This window comes from Pantherophis guttatus, chromosome 4, assembly GCF_059756535.1.
Source record: "Pantherophis guttatus breed Tessera chromosome 4, ASM5975653v1, whole genome shotgun sequence".
NCBI classification, from domain to species: domain Eukaryota; kingdom Metazoa; phylum Chordata; class Lepidosauria; order Squamata; family Colubridae; genus Pantherophis; species Pantherophis guttatus.
The window spans coordinates 49,061,583-49,075,883 of record NC_142066.1 but is presented as its reverse complement, the minus strand read 5'-3'; the positions used below and the strand labels follow the sequence as shown (position 1 = coordinate 49,075,883).

General features: G+C 43.1%; 1 long non-coding RNA gene across 1 annotated transcript; it reads left to right on the top strand.

The window, feature by feature from the left end:
* Window positions 1–18: 18 nt before the first annotated feature.
* Window positions 19–13,975, top strand: LOC117664601 (uncharacterized). The gene is made up of 3 exons (XR_004591112.3): window positions 19–731; window positions 5,158–5,293; window positions 9,282–13,975. It is a non-coding gene; the product is annotated as an uncharacterized LOC117664601 (long non-coding RNA).
* Window positions 13,976–14,301: the final 326 nt, after the last annotated feature.

The following is a 14,301-nucleotide window of genomic DNA, read 5'->3' as shown; positions in this document are numbered from 1 at the left end:
TCCCCCCCCCCACTCTCTCTCTCTCACACACACACAGAATCTAATGATGAAAGGTGTGTGTATGTCTGTTTGTAAAGATGGGGTGAAATCTATGCAGCACGCAGTCCATCAGTTAACCAAATCGGAGCTTGGAATCCATCAGTTAATATTTTACATTTAAAGAGCCTGCTGCCTTTAACACAGCAACATACCGCAGAACAGAGCTGAGGCTCTTAAAGGATCAACAGTAACCCCATCCCCCACGATTTTCCAGGCTGTTGGATTCCAGCATCTTTCCCTGCTCTCTCATCTCAGCCTGCATTCCTGTAACAGAAACCAGCTGGCAAATCTTAATCTGAGAATTCCGCACAATTGAAGCCAAGGGAAAGCCAAAGAACAAAACTCACAGGACAAAAGAGTTGAACATGACCAGGTTTAATACCACTGCAAAGCATCTGGGAAAGATTTGACATTTTCACCCTGAGCAGTTGTTCTTTCAAGAAGAGAGAGCAGCCAGGATTCGGTGCCAAGGATATTTGGCAGGAAAGATTTGCCAGAAAAGGCACCAGTGGCATTGCACTTTTCAGCAGCAAATAAGTTTCCTTTTTCTGCCCTTTAATGATTGCCATCAGTCTTGACAGAGTCAGGTATTTTTCCACATGAACATGCATGCTTTTTTGCTTTCTCTCCATCTGAAGTCCAGGACTGGTACATTTGAGAAACGGCAGAAGAGAAAAGTTAAAAGCATCAAGGTATGTTACGATCACAGGCTATTTCAGTTTCTTCTAATAGTTATATATTGTAGAGAAATAGATGTCTTGAATTTGGTGATTTGCAGCATTTTTCATACAAAATAATTAGCAGTAATCCTAAACAAAATTTATGTCTGAAATTCAAGAGACAGAAGAACAATGGATGTTTAATATCTTAAACTGAGACCCAGCACTTGTGTGTATGTGTGTGTATGTGAGTAAATACCATCCCAATTATGAACACTCATAGCAAGAATTACATGGATATGTCCATGTACATAATTACACAAGCAACAATCCATCCAAATTAAGCAGTTTAAGACCATAATTCTATATACATTCATCTGAGACTTTTCTGCGTAGATGTATGTAAGATTATATTATCAGGTTGCTAAGATGCAAGTCCTATTGAACACACAGAGATTTTTTTCTCAGAAAATATAGTTGTATGTGGAGATATTTATTTTAATGAAGGCCTAGCTACTCAGTTAAATTTCACTTATTAAGTAGAAAATCATGACACTTCACTTGGATCATGTTTATATTGCTAAGATGAAGCATCCATGCCCTAAAGTTAATAATGGTAAATCCTTTCATTTGTCATTGTTTATGCTATTTTTGCTAACTTTCAATATTTATTGCCAGATTTATTCCAAACTTTTATTTAAATAATAAATAAACTCATGGATTATTCTTCAATATAATCCTGTAAAGTAGGATCAGCATGTTGAGATAATAACTGGCCCAGGGTCAGCCCATCAGCTTTAGAACTGAGTTGGAATTTTAAGCTAAATCGTACTTCACAGTCCAATATTCATTATATCGCAAACACTAGCTATTTAGTAAATTGTGAATGTGATTGTTTGAACAAACAGGCTGCATGTTTTCCCTACTTCCATGATTTTTCATGGTGCCAGAAGTAAAATAAAACAAAATTTCAGCAGGGATAGTATTAAACATGAAGGAGCCCTACCACCTTTTATATTTTAGTTTTTCCTTCTTTTGCTCTATACTGGGGAAGGAGTTAAACTGTTTCACATCATCCTCATCAAATATATAAAATATTTTTGGAGATCTATGTTCAACTCCATCCCCTTAAAGTCTACTTTTTTAAAATCTATTTTGCAATTTCTTACCAATGTGTAATTTGGGACTTTGCCCCCACCCTGAAATTTTACATTGAACAGTATACAATGGATACAGATGTCACTGCACAGATTTCACAAGGTTTTATACAGATTTAAAAGGTAAAGTCTCTCTTAAGCTCACCTCCTAAAGCTACTCGGATTGGACTATATATTGTAGTTTAATTTAAGAACAATTTGAAAGTGATTTGTCCTTTCATCTGAAAATAAATTGTAATTCCATAAAATAAATAATTTTAAACAAAGCTCTAATGGGGTATCTCAAAATCTCTTTGAGACTCCAAGTTCTTCACCAGTGTAGCCTTTATTTATTTATTTATTTATTTTATTTATTGAATTTATATACCGCCCTACTCCCGAAGGACTCAGGGTGGTGAACAGCCAAAAGATAAAATACAATACAAATGTTAAAAAATCATTAAAATACAATTAAATAATTTGGCCCAGAAAAGAAAATTTAAAAACCCAAATTTTATAAGACAAATTTAAAATTTAAAAAATGTAAAAACAATTTAAAAAAGAAGTTAGGCCAGGCCAGCCTGCTGGAATAGGAATGTTTTGAGGGCACGGCAGAAAGCACGCAGATCAGTGATCCTCCGTATCTCCGGGGGGAGCTCGTTCCAGATGGTGAGTGCTCCCACAGAGAAGGCTCTCCCCCTGGGGGCCGCCAGTCGACACTGTTTGACCGACGGCACCCTAAGAAGCCACTCTCTATGGGAGCATACTGGTCGGTGAGAGGCTACTGGTAGCAGAAGGCGGTCTCGTAGATACTCCGGTCCTAGGCCATGGTGGTAACCAAAACCTTGAAGTGCACCCGGAAGACCACCAGGAGCCAGTGCAGCTCGCGCAGGAGGGGGGTCACATGGGAGCACCACGTTGCTCCCATAACCACCTGCGCGGCCGCATTCTGGACCAGCTGGAGCCTCTGCGTGTTCCTCAAGGAGAGCCCCATGTAGACAGCATTGCAGTAGTCCAAGTGGGAAGTGACGAGGGCATGAGTGACCATATTTAGCAAGTCCTGATCCAGAAAGGGACGCAACTGGCGAATCAGGCGAACCTGATAAAATGCCCTCCCGGCCATAGCCGTCAGATGCCCTTCTAAAGACAGCTGTGAGTCCAGGAGGACACCCAAGTTGCGGACCCTCTCCGTGGGGGCCAACGACTCGCCCCCAATAGTCAGTGATGGCACCAACTGACTATATCGGGATGTCGGAAACCACAGCCACTCGGTCTTGGATGGGTTGAGTCTGAGTCTGTTTCTCCCCATCCAGATCTGTTCAGCCTCCAGGCACCGGGACATCACTTCAAGAGCATCATTGGGGTGGTCCAGGATGGAAATGTACAGCTGAGTGTCATCAGCGTACTGATGGTACTTCACCCTGAAACCACGGATGATCTCACCTAGCGGCTTCACATAAATGTTGAACAGAAGGGGCGAGAGGACCGACCCTTGTGGTACCCCACATACAAGGGGCCTCGGGGTTGACCTCTGCCCCCCTGCCAACACAGACTGCGACCGGTCAGAGAGAAAGGAGGAGAACCACCGCAACACGGTGCCGCCCACCCCTAACTCTTCCAGCCGGTGCAGCATGATACCATGGTCGATGGTATCAAAAGCCGCTGAGAGGTCTAATAGGACCAGGACAGAGGAACAACTCCTGTCCCGAGCCCTCCAGAGATCATCAACCAATGCGACCAATGCCGTTTCCGTGCTATACCCAGGCCTGAAGCCCGACTGGAATGGATCTAGATAAGCCGATTCATCCAGGTACTGAGGGAGCTGTCATGCTACCACACTCTCAACAACCTTCACAACAAAGCGAAGGTTGGAGACTGGACGGTAATTAGCCAACACTGCCGGGTCCAGGGAAGGCTTCTTGAGGAGAGGTCTCACCACCGCCTCTTTCAAGGCAGCGGGAAAGACACCCTCACTCAAGGAAGCATTTATAATCCCCTGGAGCCAGCCTCGTGTAACCTCCCGAGAGGTCAGCACCAACCAGGAGGAACATGGGTCCAATAAACATGTGGTAGCATTCAGTCTACTCAGTATCCAGTCCACATCTTCGGGAGTCACAGAATCAAACTCTTCCCAGATAATATTCTAAAGACCTGCCTCCATCCTCTTCCCTGGATCTACCCCGTTGGAGTCCAGGTGTTCCCGAATCTGAGTGATTTTATCATACAGATACTGTACAAAATCCTCAGCTCTGCCCTCCAAGGGGTCCTCCCGCACTTCCTGAAGGAGCAGGGAGCGGGTCACCCTAAACAGGGCGGCCAGGTGATTATCTGATGATGCAATAAGAGCGGAAAAATAGTTACATTTTGCCGCTTTTATCGCCACTAGGTAAGTCTTAATATGAGACCTTACCAGTGTTCAGTCAGATTCAGACCGGCTGGCCCTCCAACCGCTCTCCAGGCGTCTTTTATGGTGCTTCATCTCCCTCAGCTCCTCGGTGAACCAAGGAGCCAAGCGAGATCAGCGCCGAGTCAGAGGCCGCAAAGGCACGACCCGATCCAAAGCTCCAGTGGCCGCCCTATCCCAGGCAGCCACCAGGTCTTCGGTCGAGCCGTGAGCCAGAGCCTCAGGAAACGGCCCAAGCTCCATCTGGAACCGATCCGGGTCCATCAGGCACCTGGGGCAGAATCACCTCATCGGTTCTGCCTCCCTGTGGCGGGGTGTGGTGGTTCGAAGGTCAAAGCAAAGGAGGGAATGATCCGACCACGACAAGGGTTCAGTCACTATATCCCCGATATCGAGATCATTCATGCCACCTGACAATTCTGCAGGTAATTATGGTAGCTGGAGTCTGAACACATTTGGAAGATCCCACATTGGAAAAGTTTGACTTAATCCATAATATAATTGGCTTGTTTATGGCAGCCATTATAGATTATGAGTAATAGTTAATGGCTTAGTGCATTCAAAAATCTCAGACAACCCTAATTTATTTACTGGGCTATAGTTAATGATAGAAAGCCACTTTTAGCTGTGCTTTTTTTAAAAAAAAATCTAATCTGGTAATTTCAAGAGGAAGTAGCTTTAAATGCAGTTAAATTCCACAACGTATGCCATGCAAGTTCAAGGAGGCATTTATTTTGATATTACTTTTTTAAAATATGCTTTATCTAAGCCATTAAATGAGTACTTAACAAATATATTTAAACTGAAACAGTGACAGGCCATAAATTATTCCTGTTATAAAGTATTACTAAATTTGGTCTCTGATCATTCAAGTAATATTCTTTTTGTTTCTCCTTATCCATTTCTCTGCTTATCCAAGATTTCTGCAAGCAAGATGAAAGACAGAGTAATGTAAAATGTACAAGGGCAGAATATGGAATTGCATGGCAGTATTTGCATTTCAAGTTGCAAGCTAAGTATTGGGTTATGTTGGAAGAATTGTCAATTTAGAACAGGTAATAAAATATAACCGTACTTGGGAAAAATGCCAAATTAACTGCATTGAAATGAACTATTTTGGAGAATCCATTCATTATCAACAAGTAGTGATGATATCCCTCAAATCCAGTTCAGAAAATATGGGTTTCCTTAGTGACAATATGAAGTAGATTGTCACTCCCTTCTTTCAGTAAGTGTTTTTTTTCTCTACATAGCAGACTTGTATTCCTATTATTTCTGTGTTGTGATATCCTAAACCAATGTTGCATGGTGAATAAGAAATGAGTTTGAGACTGGGGAGACCAATATCCAAATGGCTATGACTCTTACTGTGTGATTTTTGGCCAATCACCTGCTCTTCCAGCCCAAAGTGCTCACAGGGTTGTTGTGGGGATTCTCACGTTTTATTTATTTAGTTATTAAACTTTTATGCCACCTATCTCATCTTAAGGTGATTCTGGGCAGTTTACAATCAATAAAAAATCCAAATAAAACATTAAAACAATAAATAGTAGGGCCCGGAGGGCGGTGTCCCTCTGGTTGAAATGTGCCCACCAGGCTTCAGAGCATTCCATCAGCCAAGGGCCCAGGGGAGGGGAGGGGGGTGGCGGTTATTATTAACGAGGATCTGGGTCCTAGGGAGACCACTGTGCCTCAGATAGCCAGATGTGAGTCCCTCCTTGTGAGGTGGGGTCGTGGGGTTCAGATGGGCTTGTTGCTTATGTACCTGGCTCCCTGCCACGTGGCAACAGCCCTACCTGAGCTACTTGACATGATAGCCACGGTGGCAGTAGATACACCCAGGCTTTTAGTCATGGGTGATTTCAACTTGCCATCCGTTGGTGAAACGTCTGAGGTGGCTCGGGAGTTCATGGCTTCCATGACGGCCATGGACCTGACCCAGTTAGTTCATGGCCCTACTCACAAGGGAGGTCACACTATGGATCTGATTTTTGTCTCTGGCCAGTGGTTGAGTGGTCTTGTTATTGGGGATATAGACGTGGAACCCTTGTCATGGACAGACCATTCACTCCTTCGCCTGGATCTTCGAACCACTTCCCCGCGCCGCAGGGAGGCGGATCCAATTAGATGGATCCACCCCAGGCGCCTGATGGATCCTGAGAGGTTCCAGACGGAGCTTGGGCCATTTCCTGAGGTTCTAGCACATGACTCGGCCGAGGAGCTGGTAGCCGCCTGGGACCGGGCGGCTGGTGGGGCCTTGGACCGAGTCGTGCCTTTGCGGCCTCTGACCCGGTGCCGATCCCGTGCGGTACCTTGGTTCACTGAGGAGCTGAGGGAAATGAAGCACCAGAAAAGGCGCCTGGAGAGTGGTTGGAGTGCCAGTCTCGCTGAATCTGATCGAACACGGGTAAGGTCTCATATTAAGGCCTACCTAGTGGCGATAAAGACGGCAAAGTTTAATTACTTTTCCGCCTCTATTGCGTCATCAGGGAATCGTCCGGCCGCCCTGTTCAGGATAACCCGCTCCCTGCTTCATCTGGGAGTGCGGGAGGATCCCTTGGAAGGCAGGGCGGAGGATTACGGACAATACCTGTATGACAAAATCGCTCAGATCCGGGGGGATTTGGACTCTGACTGGGTAGATCGGGGCAGGGTGACGAGGAATAGTCTTGAGAATGTTATCTGGGAGGAGTTTGATGCTGTGACTCCTGATGATGTGGACAGGATTTTGGGGAGACTTAGTGCGGCCACATGTTTACTGGACCCGTGTCCCTCCTGGTTGGTACTGGCTTCCCGGGAGGTTACACGAGGCTGGCTCCAGGGCGTTATTAATGCTTCGTTGAGTGAGGGTCACTTCCCCGCTGCCCTGAAAGAGGTGGTGGTGAGGCCTCTCCTCAAGAAGCTGTCCCTGGATCCGGCAATATTGGCCAACTATCGTCCTGTCTCCAGCCTTCGCTTTATGGCGAAGGTTGTTGAGAGTGTGGTCGCGCAACAGTTTCCGCAATTCCTGGAGGAAACATCTTATCTAGATTCGTTCCAGTCGGGTTTCAGGTCTGGGCACAGCACGGAAACGGCATTGGTCGCGTTGGTTGATGATCTCTGGAGGGCTCGGGACAGGGGTTGCTCCTCTGTTCTGGTCCTATTAGACCTCTCAGCGGCTTTTGATACCATCGACCATGGTATCATGCTGCACCGGCTGGAAGAGTTGGGAGGCACCGTGTTACGGTGGTTCTCCTCCTTTCTCTCCAACTGGTCGCAGTTTGTGTTGGCAAGGGGGCAGAGGTCGACCTCGAGGCCTCTCATTTGTGGAGTGCCGCAGGGATCGGTCCTCTCGCCCCTTCTGTTCAACATTTATGTGAAGCTGCTGGGTGAGATCATCCGTGGCTTTGGGGTGAGATACCACCAGTACGCTGATGACACCCAGCTGTACATCTCCACCCCAGGCCACCCCAACGATGCCCGTGAAGTGATGTCCCAGTGCCTGGAGGCTGTGCGGGTCTGGATGGGGAGGAACAGGCTCAAGCTCAACCCTTCCAAGACTGAGTGGCTGTGGTTCCCGGCATCCCGATATAGTCAGTTGACTCCATCACTGACTATTGGGGGCAAGTCGTTGGCCCCCACAGAGAGGGCTCGCAATCTGGGAGTCCTCCTGGATATGCAGCTGTCCTTGGAGGAACATCCCTCGGCTGTAATCAGGGGGACCTTTTGTCAGGTTCGCCTGATTCGCCAGTTGCGGCCCTTTCTTGATCGGGATTCCCTGTGCACAGTCACTCACGCCCTCGTCACCTCTTGCCTTGACTACTGCAACGCTCTCTACATGGGGCTCCCCTTGAGGAGCACCCGGAGGCTCCAGCTGGTCCAGAACGCAGCAGCGCAGGTAGTGACGGGAGCAGCATGGCGCTCCCATGTAACACCGCTCCTGCGCGAGCTGCACTGGCTCCCGGTAGTCTTCCGGGTGCACTTCAAGGTGCTGGTTATCACCTTCAAAGCGCTCCATGGCATAGGGCCTAGCTATCTTCGAGACCGCCTGCTGCTACCGACGACCTCCCATCGACCCGTGCGCTCCCACAGAGAGGGCCTCCTCGGGGTGCCATCAGCCAAACAGTGTAGGCTGGTGACCCCCAGGGGGAGGGCCTTCTCTGTGGGGGCACCTACCCTCTGGAATCAGCTCCCCCCAGAGATAAGGAGAATCCAGGACCTCAGTGCCTTCCGTCGTGCCCTTAAAACCCATTTTTTCAAGCAAGCCGGGCTGGCTTAAGAAGAAATTTTTAAATGTTTTTTAAATGTTTTAAATATTTTAATGGGTAGTGAATTTTAATTGGGCCAAATTTATATATATTTTAATTGTTTTTTGATATTTGTCCTGCATGTTTTTTTTAATTCTGGCTGTACACCGCCCTGAGTCCTCAGGGAGAAGGGCGGTATAGAAATTCAATAATAAATAAATAAATAAAAATAAATAAATTTGACTTAAAAATTGCCAAAGATGAGAAGTAAGGGAGCAAGATACACACAGGAAAGTGGTGGATTCTCATCTTAGTCCATTAACCACTTCCAGAATGACATGCACTTATTGGGGCCCCAAGTCACTTGGCAGAATCTTCTGTTTCAGGCCCTTTCAGAAGGCCAAAAGGGTGGGTGCAGATCTCACCACTGGGGTGAGGCATGATGTTCCAGAGGTTGGAGCTAAAAGGCGAAAGGGAAGCAGTATGCTCCCTCCCACATATTGGAATAGAGCAGGTATTCGACAGAAAAACACTTAATCTCTCCCCTGGCTCAAGCTGATGAAGGGAGGAGGACTTATGACTCAGAGGTTAATACAACTGCCTAATATGCAGGCAGCCCAAGTTCAAATCCGAGTAAGGGTATGCACCACTGTAATTACTTATGGAGGGAGGTTCTGTTTTTAATGTAGTTTCTGGTACTTGTGCCTAACAATTTCCTTTTCTAAAGGTTTTAAAACAGCTTTGATAAATTGAGTTCTGTTCTTAATGTAGTTTCTGCTTCTAGTACCCAACAATAATCTTATTTATTCCTTCCCAGGGCTTCCTGAGGCCAGTCACCAGAGAGCAAACAAGATGGTGAGCAATGAGAATTCAGAAAATCCCACCCTCTCTCTTTCATTGGTCAATTCAAGGAGCGAAAAACACCTGCCCTTTTTACATCTGTCTGTCACAGCAAACTTTTTGCTCTAATTGGCCGAATCTGTTGAGAAGAAAGCTTCAAATGCAGAAACACAGGAAATTTTTACAGCAACTCAAATTCACCCCATATTAAAACAGCTCTTATAGTCTTTTAAAAGCTGGTGGGGAGATATTCAGACTGGAATTCTTCTGTCATTTCCCCTCCATTTTAGAATTCATTAAGAACAGGAGATGGCAGTGTTTAGTTCAGATCTCCCAGCATTTTTTTATCAAAATGCTAACTCATCAGTTTTCATAATTACAATAGTGTAGAGAGGCAAGTAAAATAAAGGCCAGCCATACTCACACCAAGATTCATTGAAGGACTGTGAAGAAAACAATTTGCTTCCTTTTGAGACCTAAAAAATTAATATGAGGAGGAGATGTATTCTTTTAATTAGCATTTTTAAATCACTAAGAAGGGCAAATCATGATCACTTTAAACACTCAGAAATCAGGCCCTATTCAAAATGGAAGAGCCTAGCTTTCCTTTTTCATCTAATTGTGCCTAATGCTGAGGAAAATAATATTTTAGGTCCAGCCTGAAGCCAAGCAAAGGAGCAGCTGATTCATAGCTCACACTTACCTCATGCTGTCCCAGACAATGTATGATAGCACTTATACATATTTTATGAAAGATAACTGCCATACTCTATAAACATACAATAAAACAAAATGTATGTAAATATATTCAATGACTGGCCATAAATCATATACTGTATTCTAAAAATGTTAAATGCAAATAGAAATGTTTTGGGTATGTCTTTTAGCGCAATTCAGAGCTGCCACTGCTAACAAGCAAAGAGAAGCAAGCACCACAGACAAGGAATAAGGAAAAAAATGATGGCGCAGCTGGGGAAATTTATATTCTGGAGTGAAGTATCTCAGTTGTTAGTCACCCATATAGACCAGAGTTTCTCAACTTTGGCAACTGTAAGATGTGTGAACTTCAACTCCCAGAATTCCGCAGCAAGCATGCTGTCTAGGAAATTTAAGGACTTGAAGTTTACATATCTTCCAGCTACAAAGGATAAGAAACACTGATGTAGAGGACTATTCCTTTCAAGATGAAGGATACAATTGGCACTGTTCACATCATGTCCCACCCCCACCCATCCCCAAACAGTTCTGTGCTTTATTATTGTTACACTCTAATTTGCAAATATGATTTCTGCACACTATTTCCTGTTTGAAATTTATTTAAAACAAGTACCATCACTCCAACAGGAATAAAACCAGAGTTTACTTTTGCTTTCAAATATTTTTTTCTCAGAAATAAAAAGTTTTGTTGCAGGAAGTGCAATTATTCTTTTAAAGGAATAATTGTTGGACAGAATGATGTAACAGCCTTGTAGTCTGTGCCAGATTGGAGTTGGTTCAGGTGCAAAAGCTGGAGACTTGTTTCTCCTAGGATCCAGATCTGTTCTTCTGGGGAAGATTGAGGGATTTTACTGGACTTTGCTATAACTATGCCACTGGGCAGTCATGCCCCATTGTCAACTTTCCAGCCTCAAAACTCTTGAATCCGTGCAAATAAAATACAACCTTCCATTCCAAACTCACCCTATCCCTCAGCATCTCAATATCAGTGGAAGACATTGTTGCTTTAAGAACAATATCACTCTGATTAGCATCTATATATAGATGGGGTGAGCTGATAAATTTCTCTTCCAACAGCAAAGGATCTTGGTTCACTCTGATAACCCTAGGCTCCAGGACTTTTTTTCTATACATATGTGCTACAAAACACTAGGCATAGAAGAGGGAAAATAAATATAGCAACAGAAAAAGTTGCCCAAAAGAACTTATCCTTAGGAGATGAGCAAAATAATACAAAGATAAAGGTATCTTTGCTGGAAAGCATGTAGGAACAGGTGGACATAACACACGAGACAAATCCAGCCTTAGAGATTTACATTTTGAATCCCTATTCCAGATCCATGTCTACCTATTTTTGGAAGCAGAATGTGTGGACACAAAGAGCAAGATTTTTCCCCCTTTTGCAGCACCAAGACCACTCTGTGGAATAGGGCTGCTATTTAACATGTTTAAGGTTCATTTAAGGCTATTTTAGATGAAAGTTTTCTGTAATACCATATGTATTGCCTTCAGTATTTTTATAGAAAACCTAGAAAACCTATTCTAATTTGTAGTGATAATACTAGAATTCTGAGCCAGGATGAGGAAGCATAGTATGTTTGTTGAATGCTTTGGGTTGGGGTACCCTACATGCAGCGAATAGCCTACAGGTTTAGTTAATACATACCTCAAATATTGTGCTTGGTGCAGTACAATAACAGAATCTGCAGAGAAAAGATGCAATTGCAATACATGAGCAATAGATGGCAGCAAAATCAGACAACTAGCACTTCCTTAAGAAACAAGGCAGTGAAACTGCTGAGCAGGATATCTGAATCCTTTCCAACCCTTTTACCAGCAGAGGCCAGAGAAGGCATCTGTATTTTCCTTTGGGAGATGTTGGGGTGTGTGCATTTTCTCCTCATGAAACAACCAGGGTGTGGCATACAGCCTGTCTCTGTGTATACCATGGTATGTAGACACCATTAAAGTGTGTACTGTGAGGTTGCTTCCAAGTGTATGAATTATAGGAAGTATAATCAGGGTGTGTAAATATGAATTTTGTCTGTATTCTTCTGTTTTCACTAGTGCTGTATCTATGTGTGCAAGTATGTGTAAAGGACAAACTGCATTTGCTCGACTCTGTGTGCTCTAACAGATGGGAAAGGGGCTTAGAAATTAACAAGCTGCTCTCCAACTGCTTCTCCCATAGAGAAGTATTGAACTTTTTTTTTCCAATTTTCTCTGTAGTCTCCAGTCAGATCTGCTCTGTCTTTGATCTTGATTGTCCTTTTACCAGCTTTGCTTAAATTTGGTGCTGTTCTCATTTCACAGTTATTACTGGGATGAAGAGAAGTTAAACTCCTCCAACATCATTTCTTTCCAACTTCCCATTGGGTTGGAAATAATTTTAAAGGTGCAAAGGAAATAAAATGACACTCTCAAATCAGGCTCAATATTTATTGATTATATACATGCATCCTGCTGAGCAGTGTGGCCTTCCAGTCCCAATGTATTCTAGTTGCAGCCCTGGAATTCCCCCACCTCATCCCAATGCTAAAATAGTCCCTGCTCGCTTTCTTTCTCACCAGCTAAGGTCAACTAAGTACAATCAAGCTGAGGCTGAACAAATTAGGCCAGTAATTAATAGCTTGATCATACTCCATGATTGGTTGATGAATGGCACAACTGTCTAAAATAGATGATGACATTTGCTCTGAAAGTGTTCAGGTTTTTTATTTCTTTTCCTCAAGGCTCTTTTCTGGAGAGATTTAACTCATTAAACCTGTTAGAATTCTTTTTGGAAGCTTCTCTCTTAGCAAGAAACGCAGCCCTTTTATTGTGTGTACCCATGTGAACTTAGAGAAGCACAAAAAGTTGTCCATAGAAAGATTGCATGCATGTTAAACATGCTTGTCTATCACTCTTAGATCAGAAAATATGAATACAAATTGGCTAATATTGATAACATGCTTGTCCTCTCACATTTATAATACCACTCAAACCTGTCACTACTCAGCAGAAAGTTTATATTTGTTTTTAAATATTAGCCTCATGACCAATAGCTTTTGTTGAGGAATATAATACTGAAGGGTTTATTGGTTTTCAGAAGCTTCATTGTGGCCTAATAATCAACATTTAGTAATTTATGAGCATACAAACAAATGGTGTTCATTGGTTTTGCTGGTACATTTTACATTAAGATTATAGCCTGACAAGCTATAGGGCAGGATGGCAGATATGACTAAGTTCAAATTATTAGTAATATTTAGTATGTCCAAGTATTATGTTTATGGATAGGAAAATTCTATTTGTATTATTTTTACATTATTATTTAATAAATAATTTCTATCCATTTGATTGATTTTCTCATAATAAACTAAGTTTACACAATAAAAATACAATTCCAATTCAAAAACAGTTGTATAGCCTTCCTAAAAGTCAGTAAGGAAGATGTAGGCAGAGGCATTCTAGACACATAATGTCATAGAAAAAGCCATGTCTTGTCATGGGAATATAATTCAGTGATGTAATGCCTGCCTTATTTGATTCAATGTATCCACAGCAATGGCTCTGATGTTATCTGGCTAATGTTATTATTTTCATGCTTTCTTACATCTGTCACAAAAATGTAAATCATGGTATTTGCACACATCTCTCTCCTCCCCTCTCCCCCCCCCTCTCTCACACACACCCCATGGATACATGTTTTCACTTTTATCTTTTGTAATACTAATCCTTATTTATTTAATAGCAGAAGAAGACGAGCAAGCAAGGAAGAAGTCAAGTCAAATTTTCTAATGTTATTTTGAACAATATGAGCTCTCAGATTTTTATCCTTAAAAAAAGGTTGATATTTGTTTCATCAACTATTAAAAAATTAAAATATTGTGCACCACCTAAAGTCTCACAATGGAGGTAATCAACCAATATTTTAAATAAATAAATAAAAACTGTGCTGGACTAAATTACAAACTCAGTGTTCCGGAATGCTGATTCCATAATAGCCAACAGAAGCAGAACATGCATGTAATAGCAATAGCACTTAGATTTATATGCCGCTTCACAGTGCTTTACAGTCCTCCCTAAGCAGTTTACAGAATCAGCATGTTGCCCCCAATAATCTGGGTCCTGATTTTATCAATCTCAGAAGGGGAGAAGGGTGAGTCAATCTTGAGTTGGTGAGAATTGAAATGCCGAACTGCTGGCAATTGGCAGTCAGCAGAATTAGCCTGCAATACTGCATTCTAACCACTGCACCACCACAGTTCATCCTTAGCAACAGATACTTTAGTGCATAT